The 20,920-nt window shown below is 48.5% G+C and overlaps 1 protein-coding gene across 1 annotated transcript in view; it reads right to left on the bottom strand.

Annotated features, from left to right (window-relative positions):
* AHCYL2 (adenosylhomocysteinase like 2) overlaps positions 1-20,920 on the bottom strand; it is a 108,131-nt gene that overhangs the window by 39,411 nt on the left and 47,800 nt on the right. The window lies entirely within an intron of this gene.

Genomic DNA, 20,920 nt, shown 5'->3' with positions numbered 1-20,920 from the left:
ACCACTGATCTGATATAATATTGCGCTGATTTGATGTAATATTGCTCCTCAATAGCTGCCACCGTTGCCCAGTGGATGGTACAGCACGATGAGGAAAACACTGTCGGGGAAGCATTGCTCGCGAGCGCTCCTCCAAAGCGTTTCTGCGGACAAGCATGAGCCATGACGGCATTTTACATCTCCATGGCGGATTTCAAGGAATCCACTAAAAGAGCAAAAATTCCTGGGCTACACAAAAGCAATGCCTGCTTTGCGAAGGCAAGGGGGGGCGCGGAAAAGATAAATTCCCAACTTTAATCAATCTGTAGAGTCATTGGGAAATGGAAATATGGATTATTTCCAATATGGAAATATGAGACTGGGATCAGCATCATTCCACCTCAACTGATACTAAAGCCAAAGTTGTGTTTTCAAGGTAAGTTTTTAATTTTTAACATGACCAATCATCCTTTTCATGCAAAATCCTAAGGGAGATGCTACTTTAGCTCAGTGGAAGCTAAGAAAAGCCTGGAAGCTTGCACCACCGAAACACAAACTACTTCTTCCAGTAGGTTATCACATGAAAATACTTCAATCAAATAGTTTTTCCTGGAGAGAAAGGAGAAAAAAAAAAATAAGTCTCTTTTTCCCAGTGAAGAATGGGTCTAAGACACTAAAATTAAGAACCTCTATTCTATAAAAATAATAAAAATAAAGTTCTTTCCTGCCCCTCTTCTGCAAGTCGTATGTCTGTTATACTCTGGCTCAATCTTCCGATAAAAACAGGGAGAACTATGTTCAATCTCAGTAAAATCCGAGTTATCACTATAATTTAATAAACCATGCATGCTTAACATCTGCTTTTTCATCAGGGCTGGAGACCAACGTCACCGCGACCTCCCTCTGCGTTAGCCAGGCTGAGTGCTTGTAACTTTTTCTACTCTTCTTTAAAATTGCTAAATGAAACCTTAAAATATTGTAAGAGCTATAAAATCACGGCGCCCTTGTGCAATGTGCAAGAGGAACCGTCCCTGTAAATTCTCTGAACTTTTAAATTTTGCGAGCGCAGCGTTTTTGTAGTGCTAGCGTCTTAAATTTATTCTGAGCCGTGGGTATTTATTTTTGTTGAAGGAACAAAGGGAGAAAACAACAGTTTTCTGTGCGATTAAGTCGCACCAGCTCTCCGGCATTGCTAACAGCTTGCAAATCCACCTGCAACAAACTTGGGAAACAAAAAGCAAGTTCGGAGGTAATTAAAATACATCTATTCGCGTATGAAACAGCAGGTCGGGTTTGTGGTCTTCAAGAGCTGCCACAACTTGGTTATTCGTGGTGACAAACTGCCCGGAAAGTCTTTTCCCAGTGGAAAAACTTCTTATCCATCTATGATGCCAGGTGAGAAAATGAATTTACTTTTTTTTTTTTTTTTAAATAAAGAAGGGAAATAATTTTGCAGCTGCGACTAGAACGGAGGGGACCGACATGACTACTCGGATGTTCCACCAGAGCCCAGGGCTTGCAGCTCCCAGACCAACCCTCCTCCTCCTGCCCTCTCATCCCTATTCATGAAGGAAAAGCCGGTTTCCTCCGGCACTCGTCCTGCCAAGCCCGACACTTCATCTCCAGCTCCGCTTTCCCCCGTGAAACCGGAGCTGCGTCCGCAGACGCCAGGTGTTGGCATCTGAAAGGCACCTGAGAAAAGACCTGCTCCCCTTCCGCGATACCAGTGATGCCTTCCCCTCTCCGCGCTTGAGATGATCTGCAACCCTCAGCTTCAACGTTTCAGGTGGCTTCTGTTCTCCTAAACCACCTCCTGAGCCCGGATCGTATCGCTTCAAGAAAGGGACTGTCCAAACCTGTTTACTCCACCATTTCGCCGGCCTTAAATTAATATGTAATCCTGACGAGGCTGCTCACCGAGCCAAAACTTTAAGTGGAGCTCAAAGTGTTTAAGATTCCAGTTCTCCAGCCAAAAGGTCACACGGAGACCGACGCCGGGATTAACGCACACGTTTAACCCTTTGGCGTCTTCCTTCCGAAAAAAACCAAACCAGCTTGAGAACGTGTAGGTTGAGGCTGATTTTACCTGCAGGATTTGGGACAGAAAGGATGGGAATGAAGAGTCACCCACCTGGGCCAGGGCGGTTTCCAAGAGCATTAGAAATTCCAGCCCTTGACTCTTGAAGAGCACCCACCCGTGGTGGATCCATCCTGCCCAGCAAACTCTCAGCCCAGGGCATTTCTAACTCATGTTCAGCACTGGGCTGAGGTTCTGCACGGCCTCAAACATCTCAATTTATCATATTTTACTAGGACTGAGACCGATTTTGATCCTCAGACCTCCAAGGCGATTGCTAATGAGGACCGAATCGCCGTCTAAACCCATCACTCTCATTCTAATGGCTGAGATTCACTCTTAATTTACTTCTTTTTTAAAAAATAATCCTCTTTTTAAAAAAAATAATCCTCTTTTTTAAAAAAATAATCCTCTTTTTAAAAAAAGAATCCTCTATGCCCCACAGCAGTAAAGCTGCAGGTGGAAAACCTGCTGTACATAAAATTAAGAGAGGCTCTTCCAACACCTTAGCGCTTATTGACATAGAGCACGCTTCCACGGTAGCAAAGAGCAGCACCCACGTCCGATGCACGCCAAGAACGTAACTGGCCGGAACAGGAAGGAGAAATCTTTAAAAAAAAAAAAAAGAAAATTACAAACATCTAAAGCAGGCAGCTCCAGTGGGGACAACGGGAAGGAGAAGGAAGAGAGAAACGTTCTCCCTCAGCTGTAAAACAGATCCCTCGGTCCACCCCGGCTCTGGTGGTCACAGTCGCACGACAAGGCGTTTTATAATTTAAAAAAAAAAAAAAAAAAAAAAAAGTAGGATTTGAGAAGCCAGAGATGGAAAACACCTACTGAGCCGTCAGGAGAAAGTGCATTTGTCCCCGGCCAGCATCCCAGGCGGTCTCACAGCTCCTCCATACGCGCGACGCTATGACACGACCCAAGAACAAGCTTTCCCCAGAAACACTGCTGACCGTTACAGCCAAAGGCTCTGCCGGTAATTCTCGACAGATTATTATTAAATTTATAATTTAAAAATTATTATAAAATTATTTAATATTTAAATTATTCCCTACCGAATATTATAATAAAAATTATATGCGATTAGAGATTATCCGAACCATCACCCAGTTATACAACCTGAAATCGCTGAAACTTTCACAAATAAGACACCAGGTCAAAACAGCGTTTCTGCCTCGTGCTCACTGGCTGCAGAATTTCAGAAACCTCAGAAATTTCAGAAAAATCAGGATTTCTCTTTCTTTTGATCCCATCCGCATCGGGATGAGAAATTCACACCCCGCAACTGCACACACAAGTTTTTCCCTGACTGCTGTGGGTACAAAGGTGTTCGGTGTCCGTATTAAATCCAAATTGTAGATTATTTGAAAAAATTGAGGGGTTTTTACCCGATTAGGGAAATACTGTGATCTCTCAGATTAAATGACTTTAGTTTGTCGCTCACATCTGCAAAACCAAAATCGACCTGCTGCAGATCTCCTCCCAACCATCGGAGTCACAAAATACGGGAGAACTTGTATTTTAACCTGATTTTCTGCAAAACAATGCAGAAAGGATTATTATTATTCTTCACTAATTATACATTTTTTCAATATTTGGTTATTTGGTTAATAATAAGAGGTGTACCATAGGAAATGTAGGACCTCGGTAAAAACGTCAAGACATTAATAGACTGTTTGAAATAACGACCGTAAAGATAATGAGCATTTTAAAGCTCAGGCTAATTATTACTTGAAATGTGGTTGTCCCGAGAAACCACATAAAATGCAAATCAGTCGAGTTAAAATCCTGATTAAAAACATTGCTGGAGGACATAACCCTAAGCCCTTTGTAGACGGAGTCTGCTGCCACAGCAGCTTTAAACCATCTATAAAATCATACGTCCGCACTGCAAAAGGAAATTGCTACGGCCCTAAGACAAAAAGAAAGAAAGAAAAACAAAAAAGTCGATTTAAATAAATTTTCTGTCACCTGGTCCTGATCCCAGCGGCACTGAATTCATAAAGGAGAAAATAACAGAGGTTCGTTGCTTGTTTTTAAGCAGAGCTCCACGCTTTTACAATTCGTACCAAAAAAAAAAAAATCCACATTTGAAACAATGAACAAAGTTGCGTATTACGCAGAGTTTATCCCTGCCAACCCTTAAACGCAAAATTAATTTCCTCGCTGTCGACATAAATACGCCATAAGTCGGCTGAAAGCTGCAAGAATTGGAGTCTATAAAAAATGGGTGAAACGCAGAAGGATCGACTGTAATAAAATAAAGTCCATAAAGTTTAAGAAAGCGATAGATGGGCTACATAAACTTGGGTGATAAGGGGAATAATGAAGCCTGACTCAAACCACCACGCACGGACGATACGGGTACGAGAAGACCAACTTTTTATTATAGCGATCCAAGTATTTTTAGAAGAACTACCAAGAGGGACGACTTCCAAAATAGAAACGAGCAGAAACCCAGGGTGATATAATAAATATCGATACAGAATTTCAGCGCTTCTGGAGGATCGGGAAGATTTTTGGACCACAGACCCTCGGGGACCACGTGAAGCCAAGCTCCGGACACGCAACCTTCTGTCTTGCACGCGCTGCCTGCTTTTTGGAGCGACGTCATTATATTTTCGGCTGCTTTGGGAATTCTTTCCACCAGAGAAGCAAAGCCAGAGAAAAGCGTGTTTTAATATTTGCTGGTATCTATTCGAACGTCTTTAACCACCAAAACGAAGCCGAGCAGCACACGATGCCCTGAAGGGTGTCTGAAGTTTTAGAGGTTTTTATTCCAACAACTGAATCTAAATTGGTGATAAAAATTGAAGGAGCCGAAAAGGCAGTATCCGCTGCGCTGATCCTGACGAAATCCAAACTCTCCTGGAACGCTCCGCAGTTTCTCCCAGTCCTGGTCCCAAATTGCTATAAAAATTAGTTCTTAATATAAGACATCTGCAAGCTGGGGTGGCCCACGGGGACCGTTCCCTCCGTCGCTTGACCATTTCCAATTAGGCAGCTCACGCCGCGCTGGCAGGGGAGGACGTCTAACCGTCCTCGTTAATATCCGACTTTAACGACCCTCGTTCCGGCTAAACGTCATCGTATCCCGATGCGGAGCAGCGAGGTCTGAAGCTCCCTCCAGAAACGAAGCGGCAATCAGCCAGCTAGGTGCTGGTGAAAATAAGAAGCTAATTAACTCACCAGCCACCCGGGCACGTGGAAAGCAGAGGCGCCGGCGTTGCTGTCCCACTTCTCCATGGGTGAAACTCGCCTCGCTCACATTGGTTTGGCAGCGGGACGCAAAGGGACGCAGCGGGACGCAGCAGGGTGCAGAGAGGTGCAGAGAGGTGCAGCGGGACAGAGCAGGATGCAGAGGGATGCAGAGGGACAGAGCAGGATGCAGAGGGACGCAGCAGGACGCAGCGGGACGCAGCGGGACGCAGAGGGAGGACACAGAGGGACACAGCGGGATGCAGAGGGACGCAGCAGGACGCAGAGGGATGCAGCAGGATGCAGAAGGACACAGAGGGAGGACACAGAGGGACACAGAGGGATGCAGAGGGACACAGAGGGATGCAGAGGGACACAGAAGGACGCAGAAGGACACAGAGGGAGGACACAGAGGGAGGACACAGAGGGATGCAGAGGGACACAGCAGGACGCAGAGGGATGCAGCGGGATGCACCAGCCCAGCAGCCAAGCCCCCCCACGCTTGAGCTGCTCGCCGAGGGCTTCAGTGGACAGACCTTCTCCCAGCTGAGGTCTTCGTTATGAGCCAGCCTCGTTAGCCAAGCGTTCGGGGGTGAGACGGGCAGCTCGGTTCCTTATTTCTGTTCAAAATCCTGCTCAGATCCAGCCCATTTTTGCAGGCGTGATTTCACGCCGACCCCGGCTCTGCTCGACGTTTGAGCCGAGAGCAAACGAGAGCAAGCTCGCCGTGGCGTGGAGGAGACGTCCGTCCGTCCATCCATCCATCGCCTGTGCCCCCAGCCCTGCGGCACTGAAACGCCGATACCCCGATGGATACGACAGCAAGGTCAGAGAGGCACAGCTACATTTAGAGCTATCGGTCTTCTGCAACGAGGACTATACCTGACACCATCGAAAGTTCACGCAACTTTAAACAAAACAGCACACGGACACCTCTCAGCGTTGAATGGCTTTCGGCTTCGGACTCAAGATAGTTAGAAATTAACTTCCTAATCCCGCAGCCAGAAGCAGGTAAATATTTTGAAATGATTTGCGTTTAGCCCAATCTCAGGGAAAAGCGGGGATGGAGCAGGCTGGCGGGGCTGCAGCTCCCTCTGCTGAGCACGCACAGCCCTCGCTCTGCAGAAGGGGAACAGGACAGAAATGAAGATTTTGTAGACAGAGCGATTGCAAAGGGATCTCCTGCTCCTCCAAAGGCACGTTTCCACGGCCGGCGGCTTCACAACGGCCCGGCCCGGGATACAAACACAATTTTGCCACTTTGCTGAAGACTTGAGTTGAGGTCCCAACTTAACTGAAACCTCTCTGGTTCGCTCAAAATAACGAAGGGTTCCACCCTCAGGAATTAATGAGCCACCTGTGACCGCTTTCCGAGCCCAGCGTGGTATTTTATCAGTACATTTCCACCCGCAACGCGAACAGGGCGAAGCGAAGGTGGGGCTGGGAGCATCTCGCTGGAGATGCTCATGGAAATCCTCCTTCTCTGCCGGGAAGGTCTGGCAGCTCATCAGCCCACACAAACGTTTTCCTTGGTTTACTTTCCTCCACACAAAGCATTTTATTTGGGGCAAGAGTTGACACAAACCTCCCTTCACCGACTTCCTCCTATTTTGGAAGCCGGGCAAGGAAGTTGGCTTGTGAGCCACCAGCTTGTGAGCCACCGGTAGACACGTCCCGTTGGGCTGCCAGCACAGAAGTTCCCAGGTTCTCTTCCTTGCTCTCTTCCCTCATCAGGTGAACAATTTAAATGCCAGAAATTTTGGAGTTTGCTGTTTCTGGCTAAGACAGGAGGCTACAGGTGAAAACAAGTCAAAGAGGTAACTCAAATCTTCTGGGCAAAGAACACACACAGCCCAAGCCGAGTAGATAGATTTTGTCTGCATCACCACTCAAGTTGATTAGCAGAAACCGGGAAAAGTTCGTTATTTTTTTGGGTGATATTTTCACACCGTTGGCAAGCTCGCCCTTCCAGATTGAAAGAAGCTTCTGTTCCGTGCTGCCTTCGAGCCATTCTATTCCCATCTCCAAGCAACACGAAGCCTAACTCGAGCCAGAAAACACCTCTGTATCCAGGCGCTCCCCGGAGCGGCGATTCAACCAGCCGCAGAGGCCGGTAACGTCCCCTCCTGCCGCAGGACGGACAGCAGAGCACAGCGGTCCCTGGTCAGGCAGACATCTCAGGAGTTCCCACCGGACCCAACGCAATGCCATTTTCCTGAATATGCTAGATGAGCGGCTTAATCATCAGAAAAACACGATCCGTCACCGCCTCAGTGTTTCCCAGTCCTTCACCACCAACAAACCATCAACCTTCCCAGTCTGGAGCCCAGGACACAAACTTACGGCTCAGCCCCTCGGGGAAAACGCCGGCAGGAACGCTCTGCTGCCACGATCGCTTCTCGCAACATCCCAACCACAACACCTCTGGCACCACCTTCCATTTTAAAGGGCTTTTTAGGCTTTCTCTCCATTTGCATCAGCCCCGACACCATTTCAAGGCAGGTGAGAAAAGCGCTACGCAGCGCTCATCCCGTTCTTAAAGGGGCTGATGAGGAAGACGGGGACGGACTTTTTAGCAGGGCCTGTAGTGACAGGACGAGGGTAATGGCTTTGGACTAAAAGAGGGAGGATTCAGACTAGATCTGAGGCAGAACTTCTTCCCTGTGAGGGTGCTGAGGCCCTGGCACAGGGTGCCCAGAGAAGCTGTGGCTGCCCCTGGCTCCCTGGCAGTGTTCAAGGCCAGGTTGGATGGGGCTTTGGGCAACCTGGGCTAGTGGAGGGTGTCCCTGCCCATGGTTGGACTAGATGACTGGTTTGGGTTTGTGTGGCGAGATTTGGGCAGCAGGGGGAGGCTACAGGGGTGGCTTCTGCGAGAAGTCACTAGAAGCTTCCCCCATGTCCAACAGAGCCAATGCCAGCCGGCTCCAAGACGGACCCACTGCTGGCCAAGGCCAAGCCCATCAGCGATGGTGGTAGTGCCTCTGGGATAACAGAGTTAAGAAGGAAAAAAAAAAACCAGGAGCAATTACAGCCAGAGAGAGGAGTGAGAAGATGTAAGAAACTCTGCAGACACCAAGGTCAGTGCAGAAGGAAGGGCAGGAGGTGCTCCAGGCGCCGGAGCAGAGATCCCCCTGCAGCCCGTGGTGAAGACCATGGTGAAGCAGGCTGTCCCCCTGCAGCCCATGGAGGGAGGATGAGGGGGTGTAGAGATTCCACCTGCAGCCCGTGGAGGACCCCACGCCGGAGCAGGTGGAGGCACCTGAAGGAGGTTGTGGCCCCGTGGGAAGCCCACGCTGGAGCAAGCTCCTGGCAGGACCTGTGGCCCCGTGGAGAGAGGAGCCCACGCCAGAGCAGGTTTGCTGGCAGGACTTGTGACCCCGTGGGGGACCCACGCTGGAGCAGTTTGCTCCTGAAGGTCTGCACCCCGTGGGAGGGACCCACGTTGGAGAAGTTGGTGAAGAACTGCAGCCTGTGGGAAGGACTCACGTTGCAGAAGTTGATGGAGGACTGTCTCCGGTGGAAGGAACCCCACGCTGGAGCAGGGGAGGAGTGTGAGGAGTCCTCCCCTGAGGAGGAAGGACCAGCAGAGACACCGTGTGATGAACTGACCACAACCCCCATTCCCCGTCCCCTGCCCAGGGGGAGGAGGAAGAGAAAATCAGAAGTAAAGTTAAGCCCGGGACGAAGGAAGGGGTGGGGGGAGGCCTTTTAAGATTTGGTTTTATTTCTCATTATCCTACTCTGACTTGAATGGCAATAAATTAAATTAATTTTTCCCGAGTTGAGTCTGTTTTGCTCATGACAGTAATGGGTGAGCGATCTCTCCCCCCACACCCTGTTGTTGCGTTTTCCATTGAACGCGCACGCAACGCAAACCTGTAAAGTTTTGGACAGTATCTTGGATCAGGAATTTCAACAACACGAAGAACACATGCTGTGTTCCCATCACTTCTCATGCTGGGCCCTACAACCTTATTTTAGCAAAAGAAGCCCAGAAAACATGGATAATGTATTCTCGCCTGCTACCACTTCAGTTCTTTCTGAGATGAAATGAAGTTTTAGCCCGGAATGAATAAGCAAGGATCCGTTTTCCTCTTCGCTAACACGATCCCTTCACTTGAGAGGTGAATATTCAGCTTTCAGTTACTGAAAGCTAAACGGGACTAAAGCCCTGACCGGAGAACAAGAATGACCAATTATTGCTCGAATACGCAGAAATACGTGGTTTGCCATTTCTGCTGAAAAGCCGGGTGTGATCTAATGACTTGCTTGAGAGTTGCTGCAGCAGAAGCGTGAAAACAAGCCAGCCCTTGAAAGCGTGCTGGGCTGTTGAAAGAACAAGGTAATGAAAAATTAATGCAAGGTAAGAGGCTGCAAAAGCCTTGAGCAGACACGAGGGGGAGTGAGAGCCTGCGGAAAAAAATCCCGGAGTTTAAGCCTTTATGAAGAAAAATGGTAAAAACTGGAGTGGCTTTGAGGACCACCCAGCTCTACGTTCAGGCATTTGTAGAAACTTCTTCCGACCTGCAAGCGCGATCGGCTGCTTGGGAAATCAATGCGGATCGGCAAGAGATGAACAGCCTTTGCCTGCGTAAAAGGTGAGATAAGAACGAGTCCCCGTGCGATGTCCTGGTGCCTCTGAGCCGACGCCAACGTGAACCCGCACGTCCCCACCGACGGCTTTAGGTACAGCCCACCTTCCCTCGCTATTCCAGCGAGGTATTTGCTATCAGGTAGACTTAAACCCCACTCGCTTCTTGTTCTGAAATTGTTCTCGAATCCCAATTCTCTGAAATCCCGATCGCGCCCGTCGCCCCGTAACCCAACGAGCCAGGAGATTCCAGCACAGCAGCATCCGGCCAACGTCGGGCTGCCGCTGCTCTCCCGTCCCTGGGTTTCAAAGAGATGCTTTCCCAAGCGAGTTATAAATTCTCCCATTTTAAAACTTTCTGCCAAGCCAACATCAGAATGGTCTTTATAGAAGTCATAGAAGTCCTGCAGAACTTTTCAGTTTTATACAATATCAGTTTACCACAAATATCACCGCAGCCCGGACCGTTAAGACCTTGGAGGCACCAAGCTCCTCAAAGACTCGAGCAGCCCTTTCTGGAACATTTTTTGAGCCGTTCTTGCAGCTGTGGGGGGTACAGTGGACCAGGGAACAGTTCCAGCTCAGGAACAACAACAACAGATAGAAAGATACTCGTTATTTTTAACGCAGACAGGTCGCTGCCTGGCCTCGCAGGCAAGCGTAGAAATGCTGCATGATACGGGCAGCATAAACCAGCACTGCCGGACTGTGCCACCACGTTGCTCTGCTCCCTTGTTTTTCTGGCAGATAGGATGTTTCTGACATATACAGACAAGTAATCCTCTTTCCCATAGGGGAAATGGGGGAAAAAATAAGCAAAACTAGATTTGGAAGGCTTTGTCCTTTCAGCTTTGCTGTGACACCTATAAAATCTGCTCACGTCAGCTCTTCACCCTGCTCAGCCATTACAAATACTTGCTGGGAACTCATTTTCTTGCTAACTTATTCCATTCTCTCAGCTGCGTTTCACCCTTTGCCTTCCAGGCAGCCCAATTCTTGAGCATTTATAAAGCTGTTGACTATCTGAACCATCAACTCAGCTTAGTTAAAGCGTTTGCAGAAACTAAAGGCTGGGCTTTACGGCAAGGACCGTCTTCGCAGGCAGGCGTAGCTCCTGGTACCATGTTTTAGTTATAATGGTGTAGGTATCACGTATAAATTTCAGTATAGTGGTCTAGGCATCGTGTTTATATCTAAAAAAGAAGATGTTAACTTGCACATGAGCTTCAAGAGACACAAATTATTTAACAGCTAAAAATTTGTTAATAAATCTGTTAACATCACCTCCCTTCCTACCCAGCTGTTCCTAAAAACCGCTCCCAAACAAGCGCCTCGGCCGCTGCGGAACCGCGAGCAGCCTCCTCCCTCTCGCATCAAAGAGGATGAGGATGGTGTCAGCGCTGCCGCTGATCACAACCCCGGCAGCATCTCGCCACGCTGCCATAACGAGCTCTGTAATCAGCTCATACAACCACTTCTGCTGCGTTCCCCGTAGACCCCGCGCACGGCACGACCTGCCTGGGCACGGTCAGGAGATGTCCACCCTGTTTAAGCCTCCTTGGAAGCCCTCTCTGCTGTGCTGCTCAGGAAAAAACCCATTTTTGTCTACTTTGCTGCTTCTTCTCCGGCCATCGCCCGCTCATCCTCCAGCTGTAAACTTCTCCAAGAGAGTTCTTCATCGTCATCAGTTTTTGGAAAGCACAAGAGCTTAATTAAGGTATTCATTTCTGCAGTCCTGTGAAATCGTAGGGACTTGAACTTCCAGCTCAGGCAGGAGCTCCAGGTTAATCCGTGAAGAAGGAATCGAAGGTCCGTGCAACCAGGGGGATGAGTTTACTCAAGATTAAATGTGGTTTCAAAGCACTCCTGAACGGGAAGATCGTCAGCTGCTCGGCACTAGAAGTCAAATGAATGTCTTGAAGGTGCTGAGGCTAAATAACAAATGGTAAATTCATGTATGCTCTCCTTTTTTTCTATTTCTTTTTAAATAAGGGGTATCCGGAAGCATAGCTAATAGTGCTCGAATACAGAGTGGTTTCAAAATCAGGCTGTTTACAGATCCAGCTTCTAGCTTTTAGCAGCAGAGGAAATCTCTTTTAAAAAAACCTTATTTTCCCACAGGGCTTCAAATCCTCCAGGGACACGCAGACTTCTGCATCCGAAACCACGGACGGGTTCAAGCAGCCTGCGGGTATCAAGCAGAAGGCAAGGCAGCGCCGTATGAATTCCTGCCATTCTTGAATTACAGCATCACCCTTGCTATAAATAATTCCAAAATATCATCTCTCTGACGCGACCAGTAGAAGACAAGCTGGCTGGAGCAGACAGGGACCTATCCCTGAGGAACAGCCTGAAATATCTCTCCATCCTCATGAGAGCAAAAGCCGGCGTGGTCACACCAGCCAGCCGGCGTGAATGTATCCCCATTTTAGAGCACAGGAGACATAACAGACATTCCAGGAACAGCTTAAATAACGTTATTTTCTCCTTACCAGAATTAAAACGTGTTCTAAGCACTCCCTGAAGAATAAAACATCAGTGTTGTGTAAACCAGGTGGATCCTCAAGGAGAAAAGAGGCATTTTCTTAACACACCTTTGCCCGCAGGCAAATATGAACTGGATCGTGCAGAGACGTCTCTCTCGAATAAAAAGCAAGGGGCAAGGTCTTCGATAGCTGGCACGTTTCTACGAACTGAAAGTGGATTCTGCCATTAAAAATTACAAGAAGGCAATCGCACGAGCTGGAGTTTGAATTAGAAAGGGCTCAACTTGGAGAGAACGGCGCTTCCATGGGTTACACGTGGAATATCGGCTTTTAAACGGCTTCTTTAACAGGCAAAGCGAAGCTCAAAGCAAGATTATGAGACTCAACACATGCAAACGCAGAGGCCGTCCTGCCTACATTTCTCATCCAGACAGCCACGCTTCCTTAACCGAGCAAGATGAACCTGGGTCAGATCCAAGCCCATGACGGCGTTTGTGTTCTCCCGCAGGAAAAGCACCAAATACAAGTCATATTTCTACTGGAAGAGCCCCGGTGCTACTTACAGCGCAAAAACCCAACAAGAGACTTCCCAGACTAGCAGCGGTCTTGAGTGAAGACAAAACTTTGGGTGCGTTTCCAAGTTGGCAGCGACTCAAGGACCTGACCTTCCAAGAGGTAGGAGAGGTTGTCAAGAGGCCACAAGCAAAGAGGTGATGGATCTGGATGGTCCCGTGTAAAGGGCACGGAGCCGGTGGTTTTACAGGACACTCAGTTTGCTTTCATTCTTAAAACACGTAAAATTGCACCTTCCCAGGTATATCAGAAAATACATTTCCCCACGGTGAGGAAAGCTTTTGGCACTGAGAAGCTGAGCATAAGTCTACATCCCCCCAAAAACTAACTACACGTTTTACATTTCTTTTTCTTCCAGGGAGGCAAATATGACAATCTTCATCTGCACGAGAACATGAGGTTTGAATATTCTCCTCTGCCAACGCCTGCGCAGCAATACCTGTCGCTCCCTGAGAATCCAGCCTTCTGGAGCCCAACAAACAGCTGCTGCATACCGGGACGATGGGAACCGTATCAAAAAATCAGCTGTCTTCCGTACGGGAGCTCTGCGCCTGGAGGAACGCCAACATCACAAACCCACCAAAACCAACACAGAAATAATTTTTTTAATTTGCTCTGAACCTGGAGAAGGAAAGGGCACTTGTCTCAGGGCGGTCTTTGACAGCAAGTTTCATTCCGGCACGCGGATGACAAAGGGCTTGCTGTGGCTCAAACACGAGCAGGAAGAAGATTAATGAGGATGTCCAAAGAGAAAAGCCATTTACACATTTCTGAAGGCAACGAGGTCGTTCAGAAACAGAGACACCAAACAATTTGAGTCTGTATGTGCCTGGTACCAATAACTTTGGAAACCCAGGGCAGAAGGTGCATCCCGTCCCCTCCCATCCACTTGTGAACCGCTCTGCGTTTTCACAACACATCCACATACACCGCGTCGCATGAGGACAGGTATCGGCTGCTTGGCTGGGAGAGGCACAATGGAGAGGATGGATGCATAACCACAGCGAGACAACTCCTACAGCTCTGAATAAATGGCGTCAGCCTTCAAGTGGTGAAATTATTAACTTTGATCACAAACAGGCTGAAAGCCAACCGTGTCCTGGGCTGCGTGTCCAGCAGCGTGACCAGCAGGTTGAGGGAGGGGGTTCTGCCCCTCTGCTCCCCTCTGGTGAGACCCCCCCGCAGTACTGCATCCAGCTCTGGGGTCCCCAGGACAAGAAGGACATGGAGCTGTTAGAGTGAGTCCAGAGGAGGCCACGGAGATGATCCGAGGGCTGGAGCACCTCTGCTATGGAGACAGGCTGAGAGAGTTGGGGTTGTTCAGCCCAGAGAAGAGAAGGCTCCGGGGAGACCTTAGAGCCCCTTCCAGTCCCTGAAGGGGCTCCAGGAAAGCTGGAGAGGGGCTGGTGACAAGGGAGGGAGTGACAGGCCAAGGGGAATGGCCTGAAGCTGCAGGAGGGGAGATGGAGATGGGATGGGAGGCAGAAATCCTTCCCCGTGAGGGTGCTGAGGCCCTGGCCCAGGGTGCCCAGAGAAGCTGTGGCTGCCCCTGGCTCCCTGGCAGTGTTCAAGGCCAGGTTGGATGGGGCTTTGGGCAACCTGGGCTAGTGGAGGGTGTCCCTGCCCATGGCAGGGGTGGCACTGGATGGGCTGGGAGGTCCCTTCCCACCCAAACCAGTCTGGGGTTCTAGACCATTCTATGATCATTGAGTCCAACCGTTAACCCAGCGCTGCCAAGTCCAACCACTAAATCACATCTCTAAGCACCATGTCTGCGTGTCTTTTAAATACCCCCAGGGATGGTGACCCCACCACTTCCCTGGGGGGGGCAAGAAGGCGGGGGGGGGGGGAAGAGGGAAGGGGGGAAGAGGGAAGGGGGGAAGGCGGGGGGGGGGGGGAAGAGGGAAGGGGGGAAGGCGGGGGGGGGGAAGCGGGAAGGGGGGAAGGCGGGGGGGGGAAGAGGGAAGGGGGGGAAGGCGGGGGGGGGGGAATAGGGAAGGGGGGAAGAGGGAAGGGGGGAAGAGGGAAGGGGGGAAGACGGAAGGGGGGAAGACGGAAGGGGGGAAGCCTTCACCTGCAAGCCTAAACCAGTATTTTACATGTCCCACCCCAGACAGACTGACCACTTCGTTGAAAAGCTGCCAAAATCATTTCTGCTGCCTTAATGTTTCATCCAGCGGACGTCAGCTGAATCATTTTGTTTGTCCCCAGCGTCCCGCTCCGTCAGACGCAAACATTTGCACTTTAATTCTCCTCCATTAAACCGCGGATGAAATCTGCGGTAAGGCTCACATCTGCTCCACTCCTGACTACTGCGATGCGCTCTGCGTTGGGATTATCTTATAGGACGGATTATTCTATAGGCTTCAGATACAACCAAAATACTACCCCTTTAGCAGCAGCTATTATATATATATTTTATATATATGTATAAATAAATGAAATAACCATTTAATACCAGTACCTTGTAAACTCTCATACTCCTAACTTGCTTCTGAGAGCAGTTTTAGGCAAATTAAAAAGGTTTGGCTTTGCTTTTCAAAGCACAACGCTCGTTATTTTACACTTGAAGTCAGGCTCTTCGGGAATTAGATGCACGTCTAATTTCTTTCACCGCCTGTTGCCTTTCGGAGTTCATTGGCCTTCAGAGATCAATCTGCAGTTTATTTGTGGAGACAGAAGTCTGATTATCAACCTGTCAAACCATGGATCCTTTTAAGAGCCAAACAAAGGCTGAGCGGAGCCACCCGTACAACCAACTTGCCCATTTTTTAACCCCAACCTCTTGTGCGCTCAACGCTAATGGTTCTTTAACCAATACATCTGCACTGCACGTACATGCTTTTTAAGTTAAAAGGGATGCAGCCCACTTCCAGTTCTGCCCGTCGTGAGAATGACTTCATGAAACCGGGACATCAAATTTGGTATTTTGCCACAGGCACAAATGAAAATTAGTTTGAAAGCTTTAGTCTGAGCTTGCTTTCTGTGCCTGAAATCCAACTATAAGACGGTTTCCACTTGGAAAGCCTCTTATGTGGGATGGTCAAGCCAAAACTGACCGTGATTGTGTCGGTGAGCGCAGTAAATAAGAACAGAAAGGCAAAGAAGTCCCAAAATTTTGGGGACGCAGTAACAGCCAGACACAAGCTCGGGAGGCGTAAGGACCACAGAGGCGCAAGGACAACGTGCAGCATCTTTCCCGCTGCATTAGGTCCCATTAAAATATCTTCTGGCAGGAGATTCTTGTTAATGGCGTAAAAAAGGTCCTTCCGGGGGATCCGGAATAGCAACAGACGGGTTACGGCTCCTCTGCGCTCGCTCAGCCCTCGCCGTTAACAGCTCTGCCAGCTTTCTGCAGTCCGTATTTCAGGTTGGCAGAGCCACAGCATCGCATCGTTTGGACAAGAATTAGAGAGGTAAACCTGGCAGACATCTGGAGGTTTTCTTCGACGTGTGGTGGGGAAAGGAAGGTTAAGAAATAAAAAATTAAATTAAATTAAATTAAAAATCAAGGCTCCTGGGCTCTCTATCGCTGCCTTACCTGACTGCCACAGTGTGACTGAGGAGGAGGAGGTGAGCTGGTGATTACATTCAGAAATGGTGAGCTCCACATTTAGGAACAACAGAAAAAAAATGAACGCGTACGCAGCTGATAAACTCGGGGGGAACATCTCTCGAAATCTGAGTGCTGGGAAAAGACACCAACCCGGTAAGAAAACCATGCCCTGATCCAACACCGAACCCAGAACTTGGGCATTTGAGATGCAAAAGCTTCCCTGCTCGCATGCGAGGAGCTATCAGGTTAACAAGCCTTATTTATTCCCGTCTCCGTGCTTCGATATAAGCCGAAGCCGAGTAAATCAGCAACACAGAGAGAAACGTCACCCGGAGGAACCCATCCCCGCCAGCAGCGAGACGACGGCAGCAGGCTGACGAGGTTGTCTGACTGCAGACTCACTCCGGCTTTCAGCATCCCCGAGCAATCCCACCTCCCACGCGCGGCACGGCACCCGCGACGGCACGGCTTCTGGGGGAGCTGCCAACGCGGTGCTGGAAACGCCGCTCCTCGCCTCGCGCGAGCCGCTCAGCCGTCAGCCAACTAGGGGAAAATGAAGTTAATGAGCAAAGCTTTAATCAGTGGACCTTGGTGTAATCGGAAACAGAGCCCCCTGAATACGTAATGACAGGCCGCCTCTCCCCAACTTTCCATTTTCCCATGGGAAGAAAGTTACGGCGTCTGAAACTGAAAAAGAAAAAGCCTTCAAATCGGAGATTAAAGATTCGTGTACGCAAAGGCAGCTTTTCTCTAAGCACCGGTTCGTCCCGCACGTCCTGGACCACAGAAGACCCAAGAGCAGCATCCACAATGGCTGGAGTAAGGAGAAGAAATACGTTTGCTCCTACAATATTGCTGTTTTGCTAATAAATTTACAGACACACAGACACGCCTCGTTAACAGAGGAACAGTTTAATTCAAGTTTGTGGCAAATAAAACCAAACACTTAGCCGAAACGTACCCAGAATTACAAGGGTTTATCCCCGTGTCCTCGCTTCGCCTCTGCAGGTCGGAGCTTTCTCAGAGCTGAGCCCCGGGCACTTTTTCCAGGCGAGATGCTCACGAGTTTTACTGCACTGAACGTCTAGACCCCAGCCCAGTTTAAGAGTCATTACTAGCGCTTATTAACGCCCGTTTAAGGTCCCTCATTACACAGAGATCACAGCGGCCGGCCAACGGCGCGATCCCCAGCTGATGGGTGTTAGGTCTTTGCTTTCCCATGGTCAAAGCACAGGGGCTGAATCTGAACAATCTCCACCCGTTTAGACTCAGTGAGTCTCCGCTTCATCACCATTTGACGTATTTAAGGGTATTAAAACCAACGGACCGCTGAGCCTGACCTCCGTTTAGCATGCCTAAGCCAAGCCTATGAACCTGTGTTCGGCTAATGCACATCTTCCTCGGGCAATTCCCTTGACTGCTTACCCTGAAGTTTAATCCCACTTAAAATTATGGATTGAAAACTGGATTTTTTATTTTTTTTTCCCCTGGCTTTAGTTTGGTCAGAACGGTCTCCCTGGAAGCGTACCTTGTCATCACGTTCCTACTGAGTCTTCTCAATAATCTCAACAAAACCGTCCTCTCGGCATAAGGGAACCTCTTCGGTACCTGAACACCCTGCGAGCCTCCTGGGACGCACCGTGGGTTTAGCGCTGCTATCAGAAATAAAGATATTTGCAGAAACCATGTTATCAATACTATAAACGAAGACAAGCCATTCTCCATTCATCCCCAGTTCATATTCTTTATTCAAGGCTTTAATTTAGGCTTTCTCTCATGACATTCATCCACAGGTCCTACCAGTTGTCTCGCCCACAGTGTGACCGCGATTAACAAAATGCACTTTTCTCCCCTTCCGCCCATCCGCAGCTGTGGTCTGCAAGTGCTGTACCCTGCAGAAAAACTTGTAAAGATCTGGTTTTGCACACAATTCGGGGGGTGCAGAATGAAAACGTAATAATAACAGGACTACTCTGAGATCTATCCACAATTTTTAAGCCATTTTATGTTTATTTTAGTATTTTAAACAGCTTTATTTAAGGATTGGGCCCTTCCCATTACTCGTGACTTGCAGAAATTCCTGGCTATTAACTGATCCTAACACGACTGTCACTCGGTGCCTTCCTAGCTGGCAGAAATTATAATTCAAGTGATCTTAACCTTCCTGCACTGGAAGGAAAGTTATAATCCAACCAGGGTAGTCGCCTTTCGCTTGGGGAATGTCTTCTTGCCATTAAGGACAAGATACTCCATCACGGGAGATAGCCGCATGAGTCACTAATTGTATTTTACCTTCTGTAGACCGATGCTAATGACATTACCTTGCTACCAAGCTCTCAGACAAGCCCCGAGGTTAACTAAGAGGAAGCCGTAAAGAAGAGCACAGCGTGAATTTGAAGAATAAAGTCAATTTATTAATATAAAGTTACTGGGGGGGGGGGGGGGGGGGGGGGGGGCGGTGTAAAACAAAACCCACTTGGCACAGAGAGGGAGGGAAACAGCTACTGCAAATCAAACAACCCGGCTCACCGCTTCGTACTTTCTCCAGGTTAATCGGGCCTCAGCGAAATCGAGTTTGACAAGTGCTATTAAGATCCGTTAATTTACGCATTGGAATCATTTAGCATCCAGCGCGATGCAGAGAGCGACGTGTGTTGGCTACGACCGGTCCCAGAGGAACAATAGCTGTTAGCGAACATTTCTGCTAAATGTGCCTTGGTGCCTCGGTCCACAAAAAGCCATTGAAAAATCCTACCCTGCTGTTAAACATTAATTTTTCCTAACAACCTCCCAGTTCCAAGGGCTGACACGGGATCACCAGGCTTCTCAAGGTCAGAAATGTTTTATTCGGTTTCCTCCTCTCTTTGTCCAAAGCGGTCACGAACCCGGCCGTATTCACCAACGATGCCGCAACGTCCGAACCCAAATCTGTCTAAAATAAGAGTTTCATCCATTGTTGCTGAATATACGACTTCGACAGCAAGCGCGTTATTTTAATAATCAGATTTACGCTCTTCTTTTTAAGATACCTGCATTGCTCTGGAAAACAAAAGCAGAGCAGCACGTTTCTGTCGAGTTTATAGTGATTTTCTATTCCGTTTCCTACCTGTGGCTCTCACGGTCTGGGATGCAAACGCAGCAGAGGTTCACCACCGCTGCGATCCCCTCTCCCGTTACTCAGTAAAACACGGAGCAACCCACGCTTCGTGAGTTATCTGAACAAAATCTAACTGGAGCCAAATTGAATACGAAGGTGTTCTTCGTACTTTGAATTATTAAGGAGCCATTATCGAGAACTGCGTCGTCAAGAGCCCCATTAGCGTTCTCATGGAGCCGTCACCCCGGTAGGAGCAAATGGGAGCTCTGACTCACCCCGCTGCAACGAGTACTACAGAAAGCTCTAACGAGATTAATAAATCCAGCGTTATACGCACAATAGAAATCAGAAGTGCAGGTAAATCAATCAGGCATTCTTCCCGTGTATTAAAAGATCGAGAAGAACATTTAAATACAAGTGACATACTTAAAATTAGACTAATGAGGGATTACTAACAATTTCTCTCTCTCAAACCAGAACACTCTGACAGTTTAAAAGGCAAATGCTTTATTATTCCGTACGTGGGCTTAGCATTTACTCCCACACTTGGGAATGGGATACACGGAGGTGACAGGCATCTGAAAGATGGGAAATTCACTGCGTACGGATTGAGAAAGCTAAAGGAAGCATCAAAATCCAATGAAGCAACCATCCTTCATCGATATTTGCAGGAGAAATTGAGATAGGTGTGTGTATATATATATATATCAATCAGTTGCATTGATATTTTTACCCTTCCACAGCAAAACCCCCCAAGCGGTTTGGCCTTCTTGTTCGCAAAGCCAACGCGCCCTCGTTTCAATCAGATTTAACGAGAAATTGTAGATTCATCCTCGCCAGCAGCCCCCCGGTATCCCCTCTCCCCATACGTACCCGTCTAATTGCTGTTATTATAGCACGGCTCTAATTTGCATCCCACCGGAGGACCAGCCAGCAAATTAAATCAGCGCACGCTGTCCCAGCACACGGCTTGGGTTTCTCGGGCTGGAGCGGGTTTGCTTTTTGTAGAGACAGAGAGAAGACAACTTACAAAGTACCGCCTGTCCTCGACGACAGGGTTGCTCCCAGGAAACAAATCCCGTCCCGGGAACTGCCAGAGACTCATTCTAGCAAAACAAGACCCATCGCCTCCGCGGCAGAAACAAGTTGCCTCCAGAAGCTTCGGATGATAAACTTGTTTAAAGCTTAGATGTCATTCAGACTGGGAAAGGGTTTTGTTTTTTTTAAAAATAAGCCATGCTGTCAAAGCTTATCATCTCCCCCCCAGGTTCTGGGGTTTTTTTGACAAGGGTTTTTTTTTTTTTAGTAAGGTCCCAAAGGCATTTCATGAGCAGTTTGGGAAACCCTCACTGCCACA

The sequence above is a fragment of the Balearica regulorum genome, chromosome 1 (assembly GCF_011004875.1).
Source record: "Balearica regulorum gibbericeps isolate bBalReg1 chromosome 1, bBalReg1.pri, whole genome shotgun sequence".
In the NCBI taxonomy this organism is placed as follows: Eukaryota; Metazoa; Chordata; class Aves; order Gruiformes; family Gruidae; genus Balearica; species Balearica regulorum.
Note: the sequence above shows the minus strand (reverse complement) of the source record. Positions and strands in the feature narration are given on the sequence as shown.